We start from the raw sequence: 25,697 nt of genomic DNA on the forward strand, positions 1-25,697 counted from the left end.
TTCGACCACCTGGGGTTCTTTAACGTGAACCCAAATCTGAGCACACAGGCCTACAACATTTCCGCCTCCATCGGAAATGCAGCCACCGCAGCCGGGATTTGATCCCGCGACCTGCGGGTCAGCAGCCGAGTTCCAGAACAATTGTTTATTTTTTTCCTTTTGCTAAATGATCTCATTTCAACGAGCGTTTAGTGTGGCAAGATATAGGTATATGCTTCGATGGCAGCAGTAATAATTGAAATATATAAGCGTAAAGGCTTTTTATTTTGGGGAAAATCAGCAATTGTAAAAATCTCTCAGGTTGGACGCATGTGTGACGTAAGCGTACTCATTTGATCAGACTGGTTCGTATGTCCAAGTAAAAGAACGCCCTTTGAAAAGACAGATCAGTGCAAATGCATGCCACATGAAATTAATTAGGTTTTGTTAGAAAGTATCGTTGTGTGTTCCTTCCTGCGATCGGCCTGTGTGCGGTTGTTCTACTCTATTGCATACCTCGGGAAAAACCTAGGACTCGGAGAACAGGAAAGTTAAGAAGTCGAGTAGGTACTGTATGTCGAAATAAAACTTGGAGCACAAAGAAAAAAAACAGACGCAGGACAAGGAAATGTGTACACAAACCACCAGAGCTCTCGTATATCTTTATTTGTAGTGCGTCTTCGTTTCTGTGGCTCAACGTTTGATTTATATAGAGACGGGAAAAGTTCACAAGACTCAAGCACTTGTTTGGCGTGTAACTTACTTATCTCTCGACTCCCTACGCAACCATCGCACTGGTCTAATGGGTATGGTACGTGACAGCTGACCCGAAGGCCGCTGAATTGAATCCCAGGCTTGGCGGCCGCTAAAGGCAACGGAGGCTAAAGGCTAGTGGCTCGCGTACTTTCATTTAGATGACCGTCAAAGAATCCCCCCGACATCGATATTTTCAGGGCCCCGCAACACGACTTTCCTCGTGATCATATCGGGTTTAAGGGACGTGGAACTCCTATAGTTACCCGTTTACAGTCAATGTGTGCGTGATCTCGGAAGGCGACATATAGTCGCTGAACAGAGCACGTAACACCCACTGGTGACACTGGTTATTGTAATGGCGAAGTTGGTTACTTGACTGCTGTTATGTGCATGGTTGTTCGATAGATAACCAGGCTTCTTCGGTTTGCGTTGCCATTGCTTACTTGCACGTCTATGGTTGCACCTACAGCTCTTTCGCAAGTTAATTTAATCCAAAAAGACTGAGACGATGGATCAGTGCCAACATTGCGGTAGCGCTCAGAGTGAGACGAGACGTGTTTTCGCGGAACCTGGGAGGGCGAAGCGTCTTACGCTCAAATTGCCACGCAAGTCAATACACTGACTCGTCGTCTGAATTAACCCGGCAGCACCGACAACGCGGCTCGCCTCCGATCGGGCGTCGCTAATGGAACAGGTGCATGGAAGTGGCGTCATCACCGAAGCATTCTCCGGAGCATGACGCCGTTGTCTTCGCGAGATCATTTGGCTCACACAATTAGAGCATCATTGGCCCGACCGTTGTCGTAACAAACAGCCTCCAAACTAAGTCGTGTTTGTCATCAGCGACATTGTAATGAGCATATCCGACTTATAGAGAAGACATGGGACCAGTCCAGCGGATTTTAGGCGATCTTGGTATTAAGAACGACTTCTTCAAATAATAATTATTTTACGCTTCGAAAACGACTTATTTTAGAGGTTGCTTGAGGCGCACATAAAATTTATATACGCCACGACAGGTACAGTATGAATAGATGGCGTCTATGAGTTCGATGTAATACAAGTCAGATGTAGCAGACGTGACAGTACGCCAAAAACATTCAAACAGAAAAAAAACAATGAAAACAATGAACTCACTGCGTCTCTTTGAGTTCACGTAGGACTACTCGAAGGCGAAAATCATCCTATTTCTCTTCTCTTTCGATGCATTGATCGTCCACCGCCCTCGTTAGAAATATTTCTGCTCCTAACCTGGTTCACCGCAGCCTCTAAGATACGAAGCATCGCAAGCTTTCTGCTTCTCACCTGTCTTTCCACTGCCTCTGAGATAGGCCCACCTCTGACCTAGCGATAACATCATGTGGGAAACGCTTCTGCGCAGCCTAAACCTTCCAGACCCACATATTGACCGTTTAGTGCACCCGCGACAGGGCCGTTAGGCTAGACCTTCCGGTCCCCACGAGCGTAGAGTTTCCTACGTATACACTAGTAGGAACTATGGCACAAGTATATATGGGAGGTACACCGCACGGCACTTAAGGGAGCATGGGAATAATGGGTAGTACGTGGATTTGTACATTTTCGTACTTTTGGCTCCATTTGACTTCACGGGGCTTGGGACTGCTTTGTCATGAGACGACAATCAGCAAATGTTCAACACTTGCACTTGACTATTTTAACCGTTAAGGGTCACCATTTCAAATCGGCTGACGAAACTTATAACCGTTTTTTCTTGCAATTGAAACGAAACCGAAACGCAGCAGTAAACGAAGCCACAAGTGCATTCGAGGCCCGCAAGCATGAATACTAGGCAAATCCGTGTACTGCCATCATTCCCAGTGTCGCTGAACGATCGCAGCGCGAGATTCACCTCTAGTTAATTTTAGGAAGGTCCAGCCCAGTGGAGCGGAGCAACCTCTGCGTCTGCACTGGACTCTTTAAAAAAGTTGTACTCCTTTTCTCTCTCTCGAATGTCATGTGAAGATGGCCTTACGTAACTCCCTGTGGATATCAGAGACGCCACGGCTGCATCTCAGACATTCGCGTTATGTGACGCCACGTCAGTACGTGATGATGATTGTTTGCCTCAATCTTGCTGACGCCGACGCCTGACGTAAATTTCCGCGTTTCATGAGGCACTTAAGGCTTTCTTCTTCAAAATAATGCTGGTAATACTACAGCCCTGTTTTTGATTTGCAATATGATTGTGTTGGCTTCAAAAGGGTGCTCTATTGAAATACTCGTCTGCAAATGAATGCAGCTCCACTTTAATATTTCAATTTTATTTCAATGTTTATTTCGGTGCGGTAAAGCTACTTGCAACACGAGAACGCTAATTAAAGTATCCATAGCTTGAACCAGTGAGAAGAATATTACTTCTCCCAGGCGATGTGAGGTTCGGTAAGGCGTAAACTGCGTTGGCCGTTTGATGCCTGCAGCTGTGATCCGTGCTTTTGAATACCATAATACAAACGAAGGCGTGACGAAACCTGACACGCTTGTTGAGAACGCTGAAGTCAAGAAAAAGGTTTTCTTTGTTGAGCGCTTCATGTGGCAACAGTTCAAGAAGATGAAACGGCTTTCTTTCTTTCTGGTTGTGTGACACTTAGGCTTAAGGCACGTCAAAAACAGCGTGGTATAGAATTTACCGGAGGCCTTCACTATATGCTGTGCCTCATATGAGCATATCGAAATTTGCGCACGTAATTCCCCAAAGACTTTATTATTATTACTACTAATATTGTAACGGGGAGCTGCTGCTGTTGTTGTTGTTTTGTTGTTGTTGTTGACGTCGTCGTCGTCGTGGTTGTTAGTAGTAGTGGCAGCAGTAATAGCAATGTTTCATTTTGTTCTTGCCCTACATTTTACCTTTTTGAGCTGCGGAAGTAAACAGTGAGTGTAAACAAATGACACTCGAACAAACTTCAAGCTCACACCTGCATCCTGTCACTTTTTCTTATTTTCTCGAAGCTCTTATCTGCATTTGTAATGTGAGCATGTCGACCAAGAACGAAAGAAGACAGTGTTTACGAACCCCATAATTACATGCAAAAACTTTCGTGTTGGCACAAACTTCAGACTTTACTCAAGGTTGCCTAACATAAAGCTTCCGTCTGTGCACTGCTGAAGAACTACGGAACGATGAAACGATGAAACGGAAATACCTGGCACAAACCCAACTGTACCGAATAAATATAGTCGTGTAGTCGAGTGTTGAGTCTCGTAACATCACCACTAGCTTTTTCTTCATTTATTGGGGCTACGCTGAGAAATTCGAGTATTAATGAAGCCTGAGACTGCACAGAATCTACTCTGCATAGTAAACATTTCTAACCATTTCTTTGGGCACCTGCAACCGTTACTCTCGACGTTAGACTTCTTTTAGCAGGAAGCGATTCGCTTAGTGTGCGCAATAAAGTTGCCACTTTCCCGCATCGCCACCATCCGTCTTGCCGTCTATTTCTCCATCTGTTATCTTCACAGTCCCGGGGCGAATTGATGGTGACAGAAGCCGCCCTTTGTTGCGGCGACTAGCGATTCTTTACGACTGCATGTACTTTTCTGGATCTTACTCGCAAACGGGCGTCACGCTTAAAAAGTAAACTGTGTCGCTGCGGGACGGTGGTAAACAACACTGCGTCCTTAATTGCATGGGCGAGGCCGTTGAACAGCGTATCTAAATCATGGGCACTATTTGTGTATCGCATAGCTTTCAGCCTCTCTTTATTATTTCTTGCCTTGTTTTTGTACAATAAACAGCGGGAGAGAGATTTTAAGTGTAGTATGAAATGTTGTTTGTACGAGAAAAAAAAATTCCGACACAAATACTATGAAGGAGTAAATACAACAACAGGTATTTAAGCAGACATAATAGAGGAAACGGAAAAAGGGAAAACGGGGAAACAAGCGGATATGTTTGATTAGTCAGGAAGTTTTGCAAAATAACACTTCTTGTAAGTGACCCGAATGAGTGCGCTCCTGGGAAAACAGCTAATAGCGCCGCCTGTGTAATTATCACCATTGAAGTGAACCACTGCCACCAGCGCTGCTTGTTTTCTTTTTCTTTTTTTTACTTTTGTATAATTATTTGGGTGCCTTGCCTTCCTCGACATTGTCACCGTTCCTCTGTAGCCTGCGTTTCTATCTTTGCTTATATGTCTGCCGACATGTGCAGCGACTGTTTTCTCGCTTAGGCGCTAATGTACGTAATTCTGTTGCTTCCATTTAGATTTCTGTTCGAGCTGAGGATCGCTAACCGTATAGAGTCCATAAATGTGGCATGGTATTGAAATAATGAATTAATTATGGGCATGCCTTCAAAAATGTATGAAATCTGTGTTAGGTTTAGCTAGCTGTGAGCAGTCAATTAAAGAAGGTTTTCTCCGAAAAGTGGGTGCTTTGTTCTCTTAAAATAAAAAGAAACTCGTTTTGTGAAATATCAGATGCTACCATAGCATTAATGTCTATAAATACAAGCCTTTGTAATAAAAAATATAAAGCAGTAACATATACCAAGAGTGCTACTATGGCTTCCAAATAAGCTTTCCTTTATTTATTTTTTGTTGTTGTGTAGCGTTGAAAAGCGACAATGTAAACGTTGACACATGGCATGATGATGCTTGAAAATTATTTAAATACAGATTGTGACACCAAATAATAATTTCTACTTGCTATTGTAGCTAAGGCAAGCAAACAATTTCGGGGAGAACAAAGTTACAAAAGTATTGAATTATTCTTCAGCATTTTACTAACGAACGTCCATGATTTTGGCCCATATATGCTGTCACGCCATCTCTCGGCAGGCGCCATGCATTGCACACTAACTGAACAGAAGATTATTATTATTATTATTATTATTATTATTATTATTATTATTATTATTATTATTATTATTATTATTATTATTATTATTATTTGCATACACGGAAACACAGGGACACAGAGGAAACAGGGAAGAGGAAACTGGCAACTGCCACCTGGAAAGACACAACACCTGCTCACAACAGAAAACAGGCAAAAGAAAAAAAACTATTTGACAAAAACACACTTGTGTGAAATGCTTACATACCATCTGTCCCTATTCCCGAGATTGTGATTTTCGCGCTGCTAACAATGAAGGTAAGAGCTACAGCTGCAGCTGGCCTGAAAGCTTGAAACTAGCTCAGCCAATACACCTTAAAGTGCGATTTATTCCTGCCTGGTTAATCCTGCCATGTATTTATTTTATACTTTATTATTTTAATTTATTTACGTTTATAATTGTGTTCATGACAACAGCTACTGTCACTGGGAAGGTGCACCTCACAAAACAACGTGCCGATATTTCTGTGTGTTTGTGCGTGTGTTTGTCTGTGTGGTGGTGGTGGTAGTGGTTAGAAGATGAGAAAAGGCACCTAATTTCTGCAACCCGGTCGGGAGCACGGCGCAGTGCCTATCTGTGTACGTGTGCGTGCTTATGTGTATGGTCTGCGCGTGCGTGTGTGTGAGAGAGAGTGTTCGTGCGTGTGTGTGCAAGCGTGTTTGTGAAGAATACACTTATTCACTTCATGTACTATACCATTAACTGGATGTGATTCACCCCGCCGTAATGGTCTAGTGGCTAAGGTGCTCGGCTGCTGACCCGCAGGTAGCGGGATCGTATCCCGGCTGCATCGGCTGCATATTCGATGGAGGTGAAAATGCTGTAGGCCAGTGTGCTCAGATTTGGGTGCACGTTAAAGAGCCCCAGGTGGTCGAAATTTCCGAAGTCCTCCACTACGGCGTCTCTCATAATCATATCGTAGTTTTGGGACGTTACACCCCACATATCGTATCAACTGGACGTGATTCGCTGATATTAAGGACACCTAAATGATTAATCACTCAGACATCAGCGCTTGCTGGTCCTGCGTGCAAGAAAAGTGACGCTATTTATTGAACGTCACAAAAAAGGTTGTCCTTCTGTTTTTCTTTGCCTATTGCCTTCGTCTCAAAAAGTGCTGATGCTTTCGTTAAGCTGATTTGGTTACTCTTCTTTGCACTAAATTGATCTTAAGTAGGTAAAGTTTATCTACAGCTCTTATTTTATACGGTGTTCGTTACGACTCACCTTGAACATTCGCGACACAAAGCCCTATAATTTTCCTCTGGCAATTATTGTACAACCCGTTATTACAAGCATGTAAGAAGCCATCTTTGACTCTAATAGAAACGTTAGGAAGTTGCTCCTTCTTGCACAGCTTTTTTTATGACTTTACTGCAGACATCTATCTTCCTTCCCTTCACGTATAGATAAAAAAACGAAGCTTTTTATATATAATAGTGGGTGGAGCCTTTTCTTCACTTCAGAATGCCCCACTATTTTTTTTAGTTTTCCTTTTTTTAACATTCTCTTTCACTTAACGTTAAACGTAGGGCATGGCACCGACGCTTCTCGAAATTCTCTATTTGAATTTCAATACCGCCGCTAGGCTACGACATAGCTTGCATGTCAATGGAAGAGCCAGACGGCAGAAGCCATTTCGTCATGCGAAACGCCGCCCCCGCAAACAGAATTGTAGCAGAATGTCTGCCTCTCCTTTTGGTTTATCTTTATTCATTTGAACACGCCCTGTGGTTTGCGCCATTTGACGAATGCTCCTTCGTAGGTAACTCCTAGACGTCGCAGTCAACGCTTTCAATTCGGCTCGTGTCTGCCTCTTGCGACAGATCATTGGCTACTCCCCCAGTCGCGCTAAAAGAACGCCTTATCGACCACGCTGGGGTTCCTGTGACCTTGTTGACCGATTCGGCACGTTCTCGTGCACCAATGTATGCAGAATAGTAGGGCTAATTATGGCTCTATATTTACCTTAGCCACACGAAAATGTCAGAACCAGGTGTACAGTGGCAAATGCCCAACACCGATATACTATTAGACATAATGTTATCCCCTAATCTAAATCAAATCACACATAACGATACAAGGATAACTTTAACGTCATGGTCATTTTTAGATTTATAGTGCTCCTATCCAACACTATATCCAACAGTATATCACTTATTTAAGAATCTAAAGCAGACACCACCAACGAAACTGCGCACAAAAAGACTGTTTTGGGATCGCAATAGCACGTTTTTAGTAAAACTTTCCGAGTGACATAATTTATTGCTCAGTATCTAAATGTTCCAAGTTTTGAGTGCTTCGCCTCTTATACATTTCGGTTATATAGGCGTGTTTATAATGCACACTGAAGTTTAAGTCATGACAACATGCTTACCTACTATTGCAGTGAATCTGAAGCCCCCTGGATTGTATTGAACACTCTGAATATACAAATCTACATGCCGAAGGCATTGGCATTACAGTCCCCGAGCGGTCGAACTTCTTTCGCAAGAAATAATGAAGCCATAACTATTTATCACCTCATTTACCTAACGACGCAGGAGGTAGTTTTATTAATTTAGAAACAGACAATCATAGTCAACGTATTCTAAGCAGACACCAAACACTGAAGAATCGCTTACCTAAAGGGGTAATTCAGGAGGATTGCTTACCTGAAAAAAGATAAAGAGAACACATCAGCGTTAATCAGCAAGCAAATAAAAAACTACACGTAAGCAAACCTAAAATTACTCAATGAACCTGCGACATCTATTTACCCTGTTGCCATCATCTACAGCAACCAATATCGGTTGCGGCCAAAGTCCTGTGGTTTTCATTGTACAGTAGGTTTGCGACTTCTCGTTTATGAGTTCCATAGGAACGACTCGATTTGTAGCTTTTTAAGGCGAAAAGCCTTAAAAAGTCGCCATATATATTGTGACGTCGCATGATGACGCCATCGCGTGACATTATTGCTTTACCGAAAGCGCGCTCATCACAGAGGTCGCTGTGCGAAACCAGGCGAGATACCTACAATCTTGGAGGCAGGGCGCAACCAGGTTATTTGAGGTGTTATGACTCGCGGTTCCATGGAACAGCGGGATGATTGATTGATTTGTGGGGTTTCACGTCCCAAAACCACTATATGATTATGAGAGACGCCGTAGTGGAGCGCTCCGGAAATTTTGACCACCTGGGGTTCTTTAACGTGCACCCAAATCTGAGTACACGGGCCTACAACATTTCCGCCTCCATCGGAAATGCAGCCACCACAGCCGGGATTTGATCCCGTGACCTGCGGGTCAGCAGCCGAGTACCTTAGCCACTAGACCACCGCGGCGGGGCAAGGTGCCATCAGCACTCGGTGTTCCCAGGTGGTCTCCCTCCCATGTACTGACCGAGCCCAATGCTGCTTAGCTTCGGTGATCAGATGAGAACCGGCGCATTCAGCATGGTATGACCGATGGCATTGGTAAGGTAGAGAGATGATATGTTCTTATTAGGCTGGGTAACTCTACAGACGTGCATCCAGTTCAGTGGCTTCTAAGAAAGCGATGACGGCTCGTATAACCACATGTGTGCGGCTGGCGTCAAGCCAAGGACCTAACACAACCTCATCGGTTAATGGTCGACTAATATATCGGCCAATCAAAGATATCAGTTGCTGAAGTTCGCTTGCATATGCTGGACAATCGCAAAATATATGTTCGAGCGTTTCTGGCAACCCACAGTGACCACAATCAGGACCTGTGTCATTACATCGTGTCTTCGAGTAAGGTTAGATGGATGCCTAAGGGATATTTGTTTATCACAGCGAAAGCTGTTATGAGATCCCAATAAGGGTTGCGTGTGGCGCTGTTGTTGTCCGCCACCACCAATGTCCATAACTACTAATGCATACATTAAAAATCTCAGTAAATAAAAACACAACGACACAATGAGATTCGAACCCGAGTTCCCTGTGTGCCAGCCCGGTATTCTACCACTGAGCTACGCCTGTGCTTCGAGTTCTTTTGCAAACTGGCCTTAAGCCGGGTTGGTGTCGGGAAAGAAATTGCGTTAATATTAGTTATAAAACATTGTAAAATAGCAAAGGAGTAACCAGGTGTCCCATAATGCAAGTCGTGCGGCGAATGGGTCGTCGAACGCTAATAACCTAATAACAGTGGCGCATAACCATTTAGGGGGATTTTGGGGATTACAAAAGCTTCTGGCATTATTTTTTCGCCAGCCACGGTACAAAAAAAGTTGCTCAAACCTTCTTGAAAGTGTGCCGCAGGTACCACGCTTCTCCAAAGAATAACGAGAAATGGAATAGTGAATGCCTGCCTAATGCACAATGATTAATGATGTAATAGGTACCCTGAAAGTGTGCTTGCAGCAGCTACCCAAAGAGTGTTTAAAAAAAAAGGCTCTGAAAGGCCACTCATCCAGCTTTTGTTGTGTGAGTGTGGATTTTTGTTATAACACAGGTGGGCGGCCTAATTGCACAGTATGCTATAAGACGACTTCTATTCTTTTCACCAACAAGGCAGTCTGTTACAAAGCACACTTGTTGTCACATTGCATAACACATTTTGCAGTCCTCAACACGCGACCATGACTTCGTTTTCTCTACGTCTTCTACATTCTATTAAACTTCTCAATTATAGCGGAATTGTGATAAATTAAATTATTAGTAATCGATATCTGACGCAAAGGCATTTTATTGCATAGTACCGGCCAACGATCGTTTCGCAGACGGTCTTTTGTAATTTTGTCTGTGCCGAAATAGAGAGAATGAATTTATTCTCAAGATAATTATGTTGAATAGCATAGCATTTTCTACCTAGCTACGCTATAACTAATCAATTTTGGTGCTAATATGGAAATAAAGAATACCTAACACCTTTTAATACCCTTTTAAAATGCGTCCTAGCCTAGTATTACATATTTGACTGTCTTATAAGAGCTGTCTCGAAAGCCTTTAAAACAATAATTTTATCATACGGAAAGTTCAGTGATAACGTACGAAGCTTTTATATCATTTAAAGCCAGCCAATCTAAGCCTGAACACATTAAGTCGATGAATAAGTGGAATCATTTATTACGCTCTCTTCCCCCCTCTACAAAAAGTTGTATAAGTATGGCTAGAAAGGTCACAGTTATATCAAAACGCTTTTGTTACGTAGAACTCTTCAAGATCTCGTTACCCATCTTCTTGTTCTCGCTCGGGATTTTATTATACCTAATCCCTATCTCCGCCTCTTTCGCCTCATCGCTCATTCGTTAAATAATGTGCTTTAAGATTTCCAATAGTCCTCACCCAACAGCTCGATTATCAGTTTACTGTCAGAAGTTACTCAGAAAAGTTTTATAATTTTTTCCACTGTCAAGAAAGTGCCCAATGAGCACCCCTATGATGCTGGCTCTCCTCTGCACGACCATATTCGTTTTTTCTTGATTTTTTTCTTAATTCCTCGTTACTCTTAATATTCCCTGCATCTCTCACTTACTGTTCTTTACTTAACAGTTCAGCCATTTCTTCTTCGAGCCTCTTATTCTCTCTTTCACTTCCTCGCTTGTTCCTCGCTTCCCTTTTTTCGGTATCTATTCTGATGTTCCAAGCAACAAACGTAAAGTGGCACATGAGTGGCTCGGTTAGCGTGCAGCTTTCCCTGCAATACACACGGGCAGCCAAGTACCTCTCTCACTGCTACACGAGCTCGTTTCCTTCTAACGACGCCATTCTTCTCTGTATCCGCGTCTTTTTTCGCTCCCGGGCAAGACTCGATGGCCTGTCATGCCAGATGGCCTCTGTTACGCCCCAGAGGTAAATCTCCGTTTCTGCTTTTCTCTGTTCTATCTTTCTTCCTTCGGGAAGTCTAACGTGTTCTGTGCCCGACCCCGTATCACACGTCTTTGATTGCACCTGCATCGCTCTCTCTCTAATTGAGCGTCTTAATGAGTGGTGCCAGGACTGCTCACCGGGTTGGAAACAATGGGCACGAAGTTCGTACGACCGCTCATTAGTGTCTCTCCCAGCAGACCAACTGATCGGGCGAAGTCGGAAACTCCGAGAAGAACGGTGCGTTCTCCTCCTCTAGTTGTTCCCGCTGCTTTTCGTTTTTTGTCTGTTTTGACCCTTGACTCCACTCCATTCATTTTTTTTTTTTTTTTATGGCACCGAGCTCTTACACATTGGGTGACAGATATTTGAACTTAAAGCGTTTAGTGTAAGTTCGTGTAAGTACCGACTTACACGAACTGCGTGCAACGAAAATATCTATTTTGAAAACATCTTTACACTAACACAACACATTTCAATTCGCTAATAGGACAGTTGTAGTTCATAGAACCAACTATGCTTATTAGGTTACTTTACCTTACCAGGTGGCTAAACTTTTTTTTTATTTATGCTAGGTATCTGAAGCGCTTAGCCCCGAATAGTACACAGAAAGAAAAAAGGATGGGCGTTGGCTTTGAAACATTTTTGCTTCACAAAAACACACCACGTCAATGTCTGTGCAAGGGCGACAAAGAAAATCAGGCGGCGTATTTCGCATCCTCTGCGATGGATGACCGGAGCCCGCGAGAGCAGGCTACTCTTTTGACAATCTATTCAAAATTAATGCTTTATTCTTTGCTGAGTTATGCGTTGTAATTATAATATGGTGAAAAAGATAAAAAAAAAGCCATAAGTGCCCCGTAAAACTCAGAAACCTACCGTCGGTGCCTATACGAGTGATGCAAACACTCATCCGGTGAAGACGACTTAAATTACGTCATTTTGACGTCTCAGATCGCAAATAATTGCGACGGCATTGTGATTTCATTATTACGTCATCAACAGCTGTCGCTTGGTGGGCCCTGAGCTGGGGCATCTCCAAACCAGGTGCGTCTCAGACAGCAACTATCGTTCAGCGACCACAGGGATTATAGGTATAGTATATGCATTCACCTAGTCTTTGTAATTCCACATCTTGAATCGCACTTGTGGTTTCGTATATTGCTGCGTTTGTGTTTTGTTTCAAAGGAGAGAAAAAACTCTTTTTGAACATTGGGACCCGATTTGAAATGGTAAGTCTAAAAGATACAGCTTGTGAAGCTTAATTGCTGAACATTTGCCGATTGTTGTTTCGTGACAAAGCAGCTTCAATTAAGCCATATGAAGCCAAATGGAACGTTAAGTGTGAAGATTAGGCAAATATATGTACTAACCATAATTTCTATGCTCGCTGAAGCGCCACGCGTTGTTGCAGATTCCATAGACCCTAGCGCCAGAGTTCCCTCTAGTGTATAAATAGGAACTCTTTGTTTAGGAGAGGGTTTGTCAACGCATTTGTTAAGAATAAATGGATGAGGGATTTCGCCTTGTTGTCAATTTAGGCAGGTGCATTAGAGACCCCGTGAGTTTTTTTTTTTTTTTTTTAATTTCAAAAAGTTCTATTGCAATTTTTCTTATTTGCGAGCTCTGGGTAATCCTGCAGGGCTACGAGGCAGCGCTGAAACTACATCCCTTCGTCCCATCGTGGGAGACCCGATCCCATGGTCATTTGAACCACAGGGCAGTGTAATAGAGCTCCAACCACAAAAGTGTGTCCAAGTAGTAGCGATGTGAAAGTGCTGTTTTAAAGTATCGGATACGGTGCACGTTAAAGAACCCCAGGTGATCAAAATTTCCGGAGCCCTCCACTACGGGGTCTCTCATAATCATGTGGTGGTTTTGGGACGTTAAACCCCACATATCAATGAAAGTATCAGATACGTTTTGCACGCTTAGAATATTTACCTCTCTTCGCTTGTCCTATAGACAGCCGCGAAAATGTAGTGGTTACGGCGCTCGGGAAGGTCTCGGGCTCAATTCCCATCGCGGCGGTCACATTTCAACGAAGGCGAAATGCGACAAAGAGGAACAGATGGTCAACATTTTCGGAGCCCTCTATTACGGTGTCCCTCCTGATCATATGATGGTTTTTTACACTAAAAGCTCAACACTCATATTGATAAATGTTATTAATATTATTATCGCTTCTCGGACATTTTGATTTTCATTAAAGCTCCATGGAGCACCCTCGCTTGCAAGGCCTTGCACCCGTGACCTTGAAACGAGCAATGGGACACCATTGTTACCAAGCTGCCGCAGCGGCTGGATGGGTGCGTCTCTTCGATTCCGACTCGATTCTCGCACAAGAAATATCGCAGGCCGTTTGCGCTGGCGCCTCGGCATTACCCCGCCTGTACACCCACAGCCGCCTTCCTCGCCTTTCTTCCTTCTCGCGCCTTTGCTCACTCTTAACGATCCCATTGAACGCGCTCCCAGGCCACGCGTATGGCAGGCAGCCAAAGGCATCCTTATCTGTCGACGCGGCGACATGCAAACGGAGCGTCCCTTTTGTTTGGACGTCGCACGTGTTTCGCCTCGCTGGTTGCGTGCGTTGCTTGCGATGGAGTACGGCGTGAAAAAAACAGGCGTTTTCCACTGCCATTCGAGGTTGACTAGCGGGATCGTTGACTAATATCGCTCGTCGTAGAGCCACGATGCGATTGCAAAAAGCGAACGGCAACCCGACTGTTCAGTACTCTTTCTTCCCCATTCACCTCTTTTGTGTGCAACTTAGTGTTATCAATGCCCTCTTGCCCAAATAAACTAAGAGCATCATGGTCAAAACAAGGGTACGTACTAAAGTACATCAAGTAGTGGCCACTAGCGGCACTGACTGACAGCCCCACGTTTAAATACGCATACGAACCCGATAAAGTTTATGGGTATAGGAGCCTTACACTGATGGTCAGTTCGCAGATCATCGAATGCCTTATACGAAGGTTGCAGGTTCGTTGCCAGTCATCAGCAAGCTATTTTTTTGTCTACTTTTTACATCGAATTCTGTGTATGTCTAGAAGAAAAAAAATGTTCGGCATCGGTGTCACGAGCGGTCTCCATTGGTGGTACTACCTGTTACGTCATTCTCAGCGTCGCAACCAAGCGCGCGCGCCATTGGCTGCGTTGCGAGTGACGTCATCCCTCTCGTCGCAGCCGTGACGCCGAGCACGCACGCATGAGTTTCTCATTAAACCTCCACCATGGTTATGCCACGGACAACTCTATAGAAGAACCTTGACAGTGGAAACGATAGAGAGCTTGCGTTCGCCGGGCTGATTGCGCAGTCCGGGCACAAAAAGAGGCCTGGGAGGTCGAGTGCCGGCAGCAGCTGCATACCGATCATCCGGCAGCCTTCCAAGCCGCGCTAAACCATGAACTAGAATGCAAGAATCAGTGGCGGGGGCAGATTCTGCAAACCACACAGCCCAGTTAGCTCGCGATGTCAAACGCCCGCCACAACGCCGCGCTGCACTGTAACCGCGTCGAACTATATGTAGCACCGTTGCAGGCGCGACAGCGTCAATAGAGAGTTTTAGTACTGCGTACGCTGCGTACGTAGCAGCGTTGCGTGCGTAAGGACGCCACGTTTTGCGTAGTGCGCATGCGCAGTCCGCAACGCGCACGTATCGCGTTACGTACGCAGCCGCTACGTACGCACGCATGAGATGCGTGCGTGCGTACGTATGAGGTGATCGCGCCGCTCTCGAACAAGTTCGCGACAGCGCGAGACTTCGTTTTGCAAAATGGCGCCATCGAAGGCAAGCACCGACCGGCTCTGTGGCTTAAAATATGGCCATAATCTGGCTATAACACTTGGATTGGCTCACATTGGCTGTCAACAACACGTGCTTCTATTCTGATCTACCAGATGACACAACACGCTTTACGCTCGTTACGTACGCGGGTACTACGGCGTACTAAAAGCCGATTAGTGGCAAACGACGCCACGTAACGCAAGGTGCTTGCGTGATACGTACGTAGCACCATTACGCAGTACTAAAACTATCTAATGTGAGTTTACGGGAGCACGTTAGCCGGAACGACCACCTGCTTTCGCTAGAAGCTTATTCAGCGGCAGTTAGGCTTCAGCTGTGATGTCTGTAACTACCTGTTTGTCGAGAACAACAACTGTGACTAACGCATTGCGAAACACTTTTAACCGCTCATTACACTTCTCCGTGGCCATGGTGATGCGAGACACAATGTGTGCCATGTGAAATGAACACCATGGTAAACACAAACGAGAAATGTGTCTAACCTCATTAAAAAGCACGAACATGTAACCAATAATTGTGAAAAGCTTCAGTGCACCGTCAGTTTGACCTCACTTCTAAACACCGAGGCCGCACGTTTAAGTTTTTGCTGGTTAACCAATTGTACGGAGTGCTTGGGGGGGTCTTTGACAAATCAAGTTGGGCATTCCGTAAATTTTTCATACCGTCTAAACAATTCAGAAGATGACTGTTGGAATGGGCATTCATTGTTTACATTCGCTATTACAGGCTTCTGGTGTAACGAAGTATGGCTCGATGTGCACCTGAATATTAGCAGCCGTGTTTGTTGATGACACTTTTTCATTATTAACATAATGTTGAAAGGATAGAGAATAAATAAAGTACCAACTGCTGCTTAGTTTTTGAAAGGATTGATTATATTCCGCAACAACCACAAAAAGTTGAGGAAAATGAAAAAAATAGACAATTTAATTATTTGAGGTTTTGAATATTCGTAACGTCATTGCTAATTATTCCTCTTACCTGTCAAGAGGCGGCATAAATCTTATGTTTATAAACCGCTAAATGAATAGGTGTCGCTTCTCTTAACTTTCTGTTGCTGATGTTACTGGCTTTAGATGACGTCACTTGCGCCTATTCGTAGAAAAGTGATAGTTAGCCAGAAAGTGGTAGTGTATAAGACGGTATAATACTGAGATGACGCAACCACTTTTTAGACGCACATTTCCTACTTCTTGGTACTGTTCATAGCATACTGATTTCTTTCAGACAAGCCAATCTTGATAGTTCTCCAATCTCTGTTCGACAAACATCAAGTGTTCATTGGTAGACTGAAATCATCACACACCGAGTCTGTACACCAGGTACTGGATGTTCTATGTCCAGTACCTGCAAGCTTTTGGTAGGCACCATGACCCGGCGACCTATAGAGGAACGTGATTCGTTTGAAGTCCTGTGTCCACAACTACTACACGCAACAGTCTAGTTTAAGCTCACGTGTGTCTTTTTGCATGTTCCTTTTTTTCTATCTCTCTATCTTTTCACCCCTGAATCCCCTTCCCCCAGAGTAGGATAGCAAGCCGGACGCTCGTCTGGTGGACCTTCCTGTCTTCTTCTTGTCAGGCGTAACCAGCAATGTCTCCCGAATAGTATCATAGATGGCGCTGTGTCATAGAAGTACATTCCTGTGTCATAGAAGTACATTGTAGAAGTACCTACTAGGATTAGAGGCAAAATTAGAGGAAAGTGGGCTGGGCTTCAACCTCTCTTTAGTCAAACAAGGAAAACTTATTGATCAGGCACTACCAGCATTATTGTAGGCAGATGATATAGTGCTAATGGCCAACAACAAGGAAGATTTGCAGAGATTGATGGACATCTGCGGTAATGAGGGAGATAGGTTAGATTTTAGATTCAGTAAGGAAAAATCAGCAGTCATTATTTTCAAGGACAACGAAGGTAGTGAGCTTAGGATACAGGAGGTCACGCTAGAGATAACAGATAAATACAAATATCTGGGCGTATGGATAAGCAATGGGACCGAGTATCTGAGGGAACACGAAATATACGTGACGACTAAAGGTAACAGGAATGCAGCAGTGATGAAAAATAGGGCACTGTGGAATTACAATAGGTATGATGTTGTGAGAGGAATATGGAAAGGGGTCATGGTTCCTGGGCTGACGTTCGGCAATGCGGTCTTGTGCATGAGATCAGAAGTTCAAGCAAGATTAGAAATTAAGCAACGTGGAATAGGTAGGCTTGCTTTAGGAGCTCACGGGAATACACCAAATCAGGGAGTACAAGGTGATATGGGATGGACATCATTTGAGGGCAGGGAAGCTAGCAGCAAGATAAAAAAAAATTTGAGAAGCGATTGAGAGAAATGAAGGGGAAGCGTTGGGCTAGGAAGATTTTCAGCTACTTGTACATGAAGAATGTCGATACAAAATGGAGGAAGCGAACCATGAAGTTGACTGGTAAATACTTAGAAAACAGCAGGTGGCCAAACCAAAAAGAACTATCGGCTAAGAAGAAAGTGTAGGAAACGGAGACTGACATGTGGAAAATGGGCATGATTAAGAAGTCCGCACTAGAGATCTATCGAACTTTTAAGCAGGAAATTGCCAAGGAAAGGATCTATGATAATACTCGGGGTAGTTCTCTACTGTTTGAGGCAAGGACGGGAGTACTGCGAACCAAGACATATCGGGCCAAATACGAAGGGGTAGACACAGTATGCAGTGCGTGTGGAGAGGAAGAAGAAACTGCTGAACACTTGATGATGTTCTGTAAAGGGCTTCACTCTATAGTTCAGGATGATGGCGCAGAGTTTTTCAAAGCACTGGGGTTTAGGGACCGGGAGGGCAAAATAGACTTTAAGCAAGTAGACTTAACTAGAAGGAGGTTATCTGATTGGTGGCTAAAGTCAAGGCACGAGTGAAAATTAAACTCTTCACTGCAAAGTACGAATCCTCAAACTCACTTTTTAAGGAAAAAAATAAATATAGTTTTGGGTTCATTAGGTATTACGGCTTGGTGGTGCTAGCCACCGCCCGATCTAAAGGGTAGAGCCATATCCATCCATCCATCCATCTATCTACATGCAAACTGCAGTTGAGTTAGGATATTCTATAGGGCGCTGTGCCGCTACTCTTCGATTGGCAGCTGCGCGGGCTGCGCTTGGGCGGGCGGGGACAGGGTGTTTTTTTCAATCTGCTGTATCGTCGCCGCACGTGTCGGGCATGGATGAAGTGGAGCGGCAGGTGCGAAAGGCTGCGGCGGCTCGTGCTCGTCGCCGGACAGAGAGACAAATGGACAGACAGAGACACAAGTGGACAGACAAACCGACAAACACACTGACATGCAGACATACAGACGGACGGACAGATGAATGGACGAACGAATTAAATTGCTAGTTAACGGATGGATGCGTGGATGAACGAATGCATGGACGAACGGGTGGACAAATGGCTGAATGGACAGACGCACTGATAGACACACGTACGAATGCTTCACTCGTCTCATCCTCATTCACACTGTGGATATGCTGTGAATTTTTTTGTCCTCCTCCTTGTTCAAACATCCTTTCCTGGTATCAGGTGCACTCAGATAGGCAGATCATGCTCAATAGCTATGTTAGGGACTTGATTTCGAGACATGCAAAAAATTTCAGGAACACCAAGAAGCTAGGACACACTTTTTGCTTTCATTCGGCTGAGTAGTCGCAACACCATCTCTGAACGAGATGGGGCAAATGACGTAAAGGCACATCCGAAAAAAAAAATAGCCCTGCAAATTACTGCGGAAAAGGACGAAATAAATTTTAAGCTTTTGGCTTACATTATTTAACTAAATATTTCTGCCCCCTTTTCGCTATACTAACCAGTGGATAACCATAAAGTGGCCAGCTGAGCATTAAATTTGAAAATGGCTTCATGTCATATGCTAAAGGAAGGTGTTTCGAGATCGCTCGAAACTCGCATTTATTAGTCAACACATCGAAAAGACCCAAATAGGCATTACACTGAAGCAATGAACCAGTGTACATTTATAGACTGTCATCTGATAACTCTATAGCACTGTAATTTTCGTGGTGATACGTTCATTATTAGATTAGAAAAACACGGTCAAAGTTTCATTTTCAAGTTTCCCTTTGAAATTCGTCGCAGGAAGCATGGAGATTTCGAAGGTCAATTTTTCTTTCCTTTCTTTTGCTTTGCTGCAATGGATGAACAATATTTCCTGGAATTTGGTCAAGAAAGCTCTTTTGTGCTTTTTGAGAACCACCGGACGTCACGAGCACGTGTGAAAAAACAGCATGAGTTCATTTCGAGTTGTTTCAAGCTAATTGTTCGTCCGTCTTTTTTTTCCTTTTGTTCTTTCTTTTCCATGATTTTCTTTCTGTTATTCTCCTTTTCCTTCACCTATAATGCAGCTGTAGCCAATGGAGCCAGTACTTTAACCTTCGTGCCATTCCTGTTCTTTTCTCCCTTTATCCATGGAACTTTGTGTGGTAAAGTTATGGTCCCTTCAAAGTACAATGTACCCCATTCAATTTTTGCCAATTAGGAACAACATATGACCCAGTTGATGTCTCCAAAATTTATGACGTCACGGCGTTTGGTGCGGGTTGCAAGATGGCGTCATTTAGCGCGTTTTGTCGCTTGAAAACAATGTTCTAAAATGCAAGGTTGGAGGCAAACACGTCTGGTTGGAAAAAGATATTGTAAAAGTCGAGAGACGCTGACGACAACAAAAGCACAACTTCAAAACAAGCAAGATGTTTTGGCTTCCGCTCGACAATATTGTTCACAATGAAGACGAAAATACGAACTGCGAAAATGTGGTCATATTTTCAAACTCATCCGACGCAGCAGCCGGAGCGTCTGATCGGTTTTAAAGTGTTTTCGCTGTGGTTGGTTGGCGCCTCTTGATTTTACCGAAGCATATGCTCGTTGTGAGAGAGCTGTTTTTTTTTGTTTTTTTTGTAATGTGTAATTCTAATTTTTAAGATACAAAAGTTTCTGCCTCTTTCGTGTTCATTTAAACAACGAAATGTAACACCGTACCGTTCACGGGCCACTGTCAATTTTGCCCGCCGGCGTGACACGTGACAACCATATCACACCGCCGGCCGCACTGCGCACTAGTCCTCTCCCAAGTTAGGGGCCCCTACTCCGGCACCAATTTTCAAAGCGCACGAGCGGGCCGCGCGCATCGCCACAACGCAGCACGTGTTGCAGTGAAGCCAGCCGGTTGATGGGTGTGGCTTATACAATATACGTGCACGTATTGCTTATGAGGAATACACAGGCGAAATTGATGCTTCTGTTGAGCGATTACCATGTCAACCTGAACCGCAAACGTCGCTTCAATCAACGTGTTTCTCTTCGGCTGTGTTTCCTAATGTTCTAATTACAAGGAATCGCTGATTCGAAAGTCCTCCACTAACTTGCTGAGCCCAAAGTTGTAGGAGGAGGAGGAAGCAACAAAAGGGAGAAGGCAGGGAGGTTAACCAGAAAGACATCCGGTTGGCTACCCTACACTAGGGGATTAGGGAAGGGGACAAGAAAGGCGAGAAAGAGGGAAGAGAGGGAAAAGAAAAAAAACGGTGTGGGAGAAACTGACAGTGATTTCACTGTAGCGTGTAGAACTCTACCACATGTCAGAGGCGTTGTAAACACACGAATAAACCATACTGCTTCTCTTTTCATTAGAAACACCCTTTTGGTCTAAGCTTTCCTGCTAGCTGGCTTTGAGCCATAACAAAATCTAAAAAATGGGCGTGGAATTCCGAAAGCAAACTAGCGATGGAGCTTCGTCCCTTTCGTGCTCGAACTACCGTTTGCCCTGCTGTGCGGGCGGGAGCGGAACCCGACGCTTACAGGCGCGATCCTGAGGAATGGTTCCGGAACCACGATTTCTCGGGGCAATGGTTTCTCTGGCCGGGCATTATCCGTTCCAGTTCCCACCCGCCTTCCCTTCTCGAGCCTTTTGTTTCGCGGTTACTTTTTCTTCGCTGGATCCACCCAGACTCGCCCCGCCTTTCTACGTCAGTGGCAAGAACTGTTCCGGCTCTTCTTCCCCATCTACCAAAGGAGGTTACAAACATTTGAGAAAAAAAAGATGGAGCCAGTCAACTAGCAATCGTAATATTGAAGCACTCACACACAAACGCGCATGCACACGCATGTTCACCAGAGGAGGCTTAGAACGAGGGATCAGGAGTGCAGATCTTTAGACTCGTTTGTTTTTAACTATGCGGAAACACTATTCGCATTCTTGTGGAAGTATTTGTGCGTGTGATGTAGTCATTTCCTGTTCTGGTGTCTTTCCTCGGTGTTTTTCTTTTGTCGCTTTTTCTCGCGAGGCACTATCTGAAATGATGGATCGCCTAGAATTCTTGGTGGAGCCTTCCAGACACTCGTTATAGGCGAATGGGTGACGTTGGGTGGGGAAGCTGGAAGAAGGGGTCTCTGCGATGAGTGCTTGCTTTTGCGTGCGCATAATTGAACGTGGTGGGTTGACGTTGTTATCCCTAGAAAAAGAATGTTGGATGATCTAGGAAGAAATACTGCAGTTAATTCGAAGCCTAACGCTCTTATTGCATTAGACCCTCCACTATGAATGTTCTCAGTCAAGCGTGCGCGCTAGTGAATGTCTATACGCCTACGCGTAATACGTACCGTGTACACTCAAGGCACACCACCGCGAAAATGTTTACAAAACAAGTACACCCACTCATATGCATTGCTTGACGTTACAGGGCTGCAGAGAGACCAAAAAATAGGGACGCAAACTTTCACAACATGATGACGTAGATATATATAATGTGGCCCTGCAAAGAAGTTAAGGAATGCCGTGTTTATGCAATCAATATGGAACGTTGGGTGTCCATCCATTAGCTCCCACTCATACTGGAGAATAGAATAAGGAAATACAGCCTGCACAAATTAACATTAGCGGCAGCATGATCAACTGCTTTTGGTTCTGATGCACTTCAACCACTCCAGGAGCCGAATGAATTTCGTCTGAACATGCCAGTGAGCCCACATTCCTGCAATTTCTATCTTTTAAAAGATTGCACTATTGAAGCGATGTGTTATTGCAGACCCTTCTGCTTTATAAAAAACATATCAAGTTGGATAAAACTTGCCTAATAAATGGCAGCCATTTCAATGTGTAGTTAAAAAATGGAGTGGTCTCTTTCTTTTAGACAAGCTAACATAAGTAGAGCCTCTAAGTGTTTAGTCATAAGCCGGCTGATCTAATACGCTTTCCGTTATTGTTTGTAGTAATTTTTCATAAGCGGTGCAGGACCTATCACTTCACTCTTTATTTGATCGTGAGCGTGGTGTCAAGCTTGTAGCTGACGCAATGGTGATGCATCATGATCACTAATTACCCTTTATTCAACGAAACACCGTAAGTTGTACGATGATGTTATCGTCTGTATATTTATCTATACTTATCTGAGACACAGCCAAGCGGATTAGGGAACAAACCGGAGTTAAGGATATCATAATTGAAATCAAGAAGAGGAAATGGACATGGGCCGGGCATGTAGCACGTAAACAGGATAACCGCTGGTCATTAAGGGTAACTAACTGGATTCCTAGGGAAGGCAAGCGGGTTAGGGGCAGACAGAGGTTATGTGGGCAGGTGAGATTAAGAAGTTTGCCGGTATAAAGTGGCAGAAGCAAGCACAGTACCAAGTTGACTGGTGGAACATGGAAGAGTTCTTTGTCCTGCAGTGGACATAGTTATGATGATGATGTCTTTGTTATGTATGCAACACAAATATAATATTATTACGTCATCGTATTCCTAAAATGCTGGAGCTAACGAGCTTCATTCGGTGTTCTAGCTTATATTTGCAATGTTAATTAACGATTTGAATAAATGGCGTACGTTGCTCATTGTGAAATACTTTCAACCTATATGAATCTAGAATGCTGTCTCAGGATTCCACAAAAAAGAAGCACCTCTAATGTGCTGACATCGCACAATAGAAAAAATTCGCATTAGAACCCTCCCGTTACTTTCAGTTTAGCAGTTCGTTAGCGTGCAGCTAATAACTGGGGTGCCGTGGTAATGAGAATCTATAATATGCCAGCTAGCTTGTCCTCGGGGCGCAAACTTCGCAATTGTTTTCTCATTAGGAAGGGGAAATCCAGCTTAGGAGATTTAATTCTTGCCTCTGCATGAACTGCAAATGAGAATGAAGAAGAGAAAGCCTGGGGAGCTCGAGTCACTGCTTTCTTTTTCTTCTTGCTGTTCGTTATTTGCAGTGTTCTGCCTTGGACAACTTCAAGACTTTTCAACGCCCGCAAGGCGAAAACCAGACGACCAATCCCGCAAATGAGAGCATTCTTTCCATATTTCTTTCATCAGCCAAGGTTATCTCTTTTGTCGTTAAGCTGGAGTCATATCAGTCTCATGACTATCGGCACTGCGCCAGCCTAACAGCACAAATTCGAATGTATTATGATTGATTGAACTTTATGCCTTTGTAATCTGTGTTAAAGCTCGGAAACATGGATGACACCTCTCTCGGCGTTTCTTAATACTCCAGAGAGGGTGTCTAGTTGTTTCTATATGAATATGGTTCAGATTCCACTGTCGTACTAGATAACTTTTACTTGGTCATTATCAGTCACTTTTTTTAGACTGTATGCTAAGATGCGAAAATGAAGCACGGAGAAAAGAATCAACTGTTAGTTAAAGCTTGAAACAAATAAAGAAAATGTTTGACTTTATTTTAACCCCCGGGAGATCATAGCTCAGTATCAAGCTTAACCACAACTGGTATATACCTTCCTGTATATTCAATCTTTTTCCTGTCTACGTATCGCACTCGTATTTCAAACCATCAAGAATCACGAGCTTGCCCAATCAACCATTTTTATGGCATACACTCTTGCTACGTCTCTCTCTGTCTTTCTTTTAATTTTTTCTTGCTTGATTTTTTTCTTTCTATCTTTCTTTTTTTCTCTGCTTCTTTTCTTTTCTTCTTTCTATCTATCTATCTCTTTTTTTTTTCTGCGATAGCGTTTTTGCTGTTTTTCAAAACAACAACGAAGTCCCAAGAGTGGAAGATTGGGCTAGTTGGTGCGTAGTCATATTTGCAAGGCGTTTCAGCGCGCGAACAAAGGAAAAAAGGACAGGGTAGACAGAAAGAGCGCTGCTTTCTGTCTACCCTGTTCTTTTTTTCTTTGTTCGCGCGCTGAAACGCCTTGCAACAATGAAGTCCGCCATGGTGGATCAGTGGCTAAGGTCATACAGTTTTCCATAAACACGTGAGGGGGAACTCTAGCGCTCTATGGGAGCTGCAACGCGTGGCACTTCAGCCAGCATGGGATTGAAGGGTAGTAAACAGATTCGTCCATTCTTCATTCTTTCGGCTCCATTTGGCTTGGCGTGGCCCGGAGTTGTTTTGTCACGAGATGACAATCGGTAAATGTTCAAGCTGCACTTTCCCACTTCAACACTTTAGCCTCAACAAATCAAGCTGTGTCACAAAGTTCCCAATGATACATTATTTTATTTGAAACAAAACCAAAATACACCAAAAAAACAAAGCCACAAGTGCTTTCCAAGCTGCAACGAGTACGAGTACTAGACAGATTTGTGCACTACCAATCATTCCCATCGTGGCTGAATGATGGCAGTGCTGGAGTCCCCTCTAATTAACGTTAGGAAAGTCTATGGTTAAGCTGATCGGCTGCTGCCACAAAGGTCACGCGTTTAATCCTGGTCACATCGAAGAGCACGTCGAAGAGCACCAAATGGTCAAACTTTTCGGTGCCTTCTACTACAGCGTTCTCATAATCATATCGCGATTTTGGGATGTACAACCCGAGATATCTTTAATGACTCTGCGATTAAATACGAATGAGCCGCCAATGTTGCGTGAGGAATTTTTTGATGATTTTATATATTTGTTAGTGTTTGTGTATGCATCCCTCTACCAACACAACGCATCTCCACACCCCACCACAACGTAGGAAACCAGGCATGAATGGTTTGCCTATAGGGTGCCTCGATGTGCGCACCCCCGCTCGGAGGAGTGGAGGGGCTGGGTATCGATGCACTCAAGGTTTGCCTTGTTATCTTTTCTGTTCCTTAGCTCTTCCCTTTTGATTGTAATTCCTTCTGTTTGTTTTCATGGGTCCCTTTCGCATTGTGTTTACATTGCACGACCAAACGCACAAACAGAAATAACCAATCCACTACCACACGTCGCGTTTATTGCCTCACAGTGAGCGCACTACACAAAGCGGTGTTCACTTTTCGCAGCAACAAGAAGAATGCACAGAAAACAACCGAAATTCATCAGCAACAACTACTTCTCAGCGATTTGTGTGTTGTGTTTTAAGGGGAGCCCGCTAAGCATAAAGGTACGAGAAAAGTGTAAAGAGCGGATGTTGTTGTTTACCTATCAACGCTGGCGTCTGCGTTAGGGTGTTCAGAAGGGAAAGTGAAGTATGGTCCACTTGAATTACCAGAATGACAAACT

General features: G+C 43.9%; 1 protein-coding gene, 1 non-coding gene and 1 pseudogene across 2 annotated transcripts in view; 1 reads left to right on the top strand and 2 right to left on the bottom strand.

Annotated features, from left to right (window-relative positions):
- LOC119181180 (uncharacterized) overlaps positions 1 to 25,697 on the top strand; it is a 767,515-nt gene that overhangs the window by 484,887 nt on the left and 256,931 nt on the right. The gene's annotated exons all lie outside the window — the stretch shown is intronic.
- LOC142774565 (pyrokinin-1 receptor-like) overlaps positions 1 to 25,697 on the bottom strand; it is a 387,277-nt pseudogene that overhangs the window by 182,272 nt on the left and 179,308 nt on the right.
- LOC119181950 (5S ribosomal RNA) lies at positions 8,928 to 9,046 on the bottom strand. The gene has a single exon (XR_005111238.1). It is a non-coding gene; the product is annotated as a 5S ribosomal RNA (ribosomal RNA).

Source organism: Rhipicephalus microplus, chromosome 10 (assembly GCF_043290135.1).
Source record: "Rhipicephalus microplus isolate Deutch F79 chromosome 10, USDA_Rmic, whole genome shotgun sequence".
Classification (NCBI taxonomy): domain Eukaryota; kingdom Metazoa; phylum Arthropoda; class Arachnida; order Ixodida; family Ixodidae; genus Rhipicephalus; species Rhipicephalus microplus.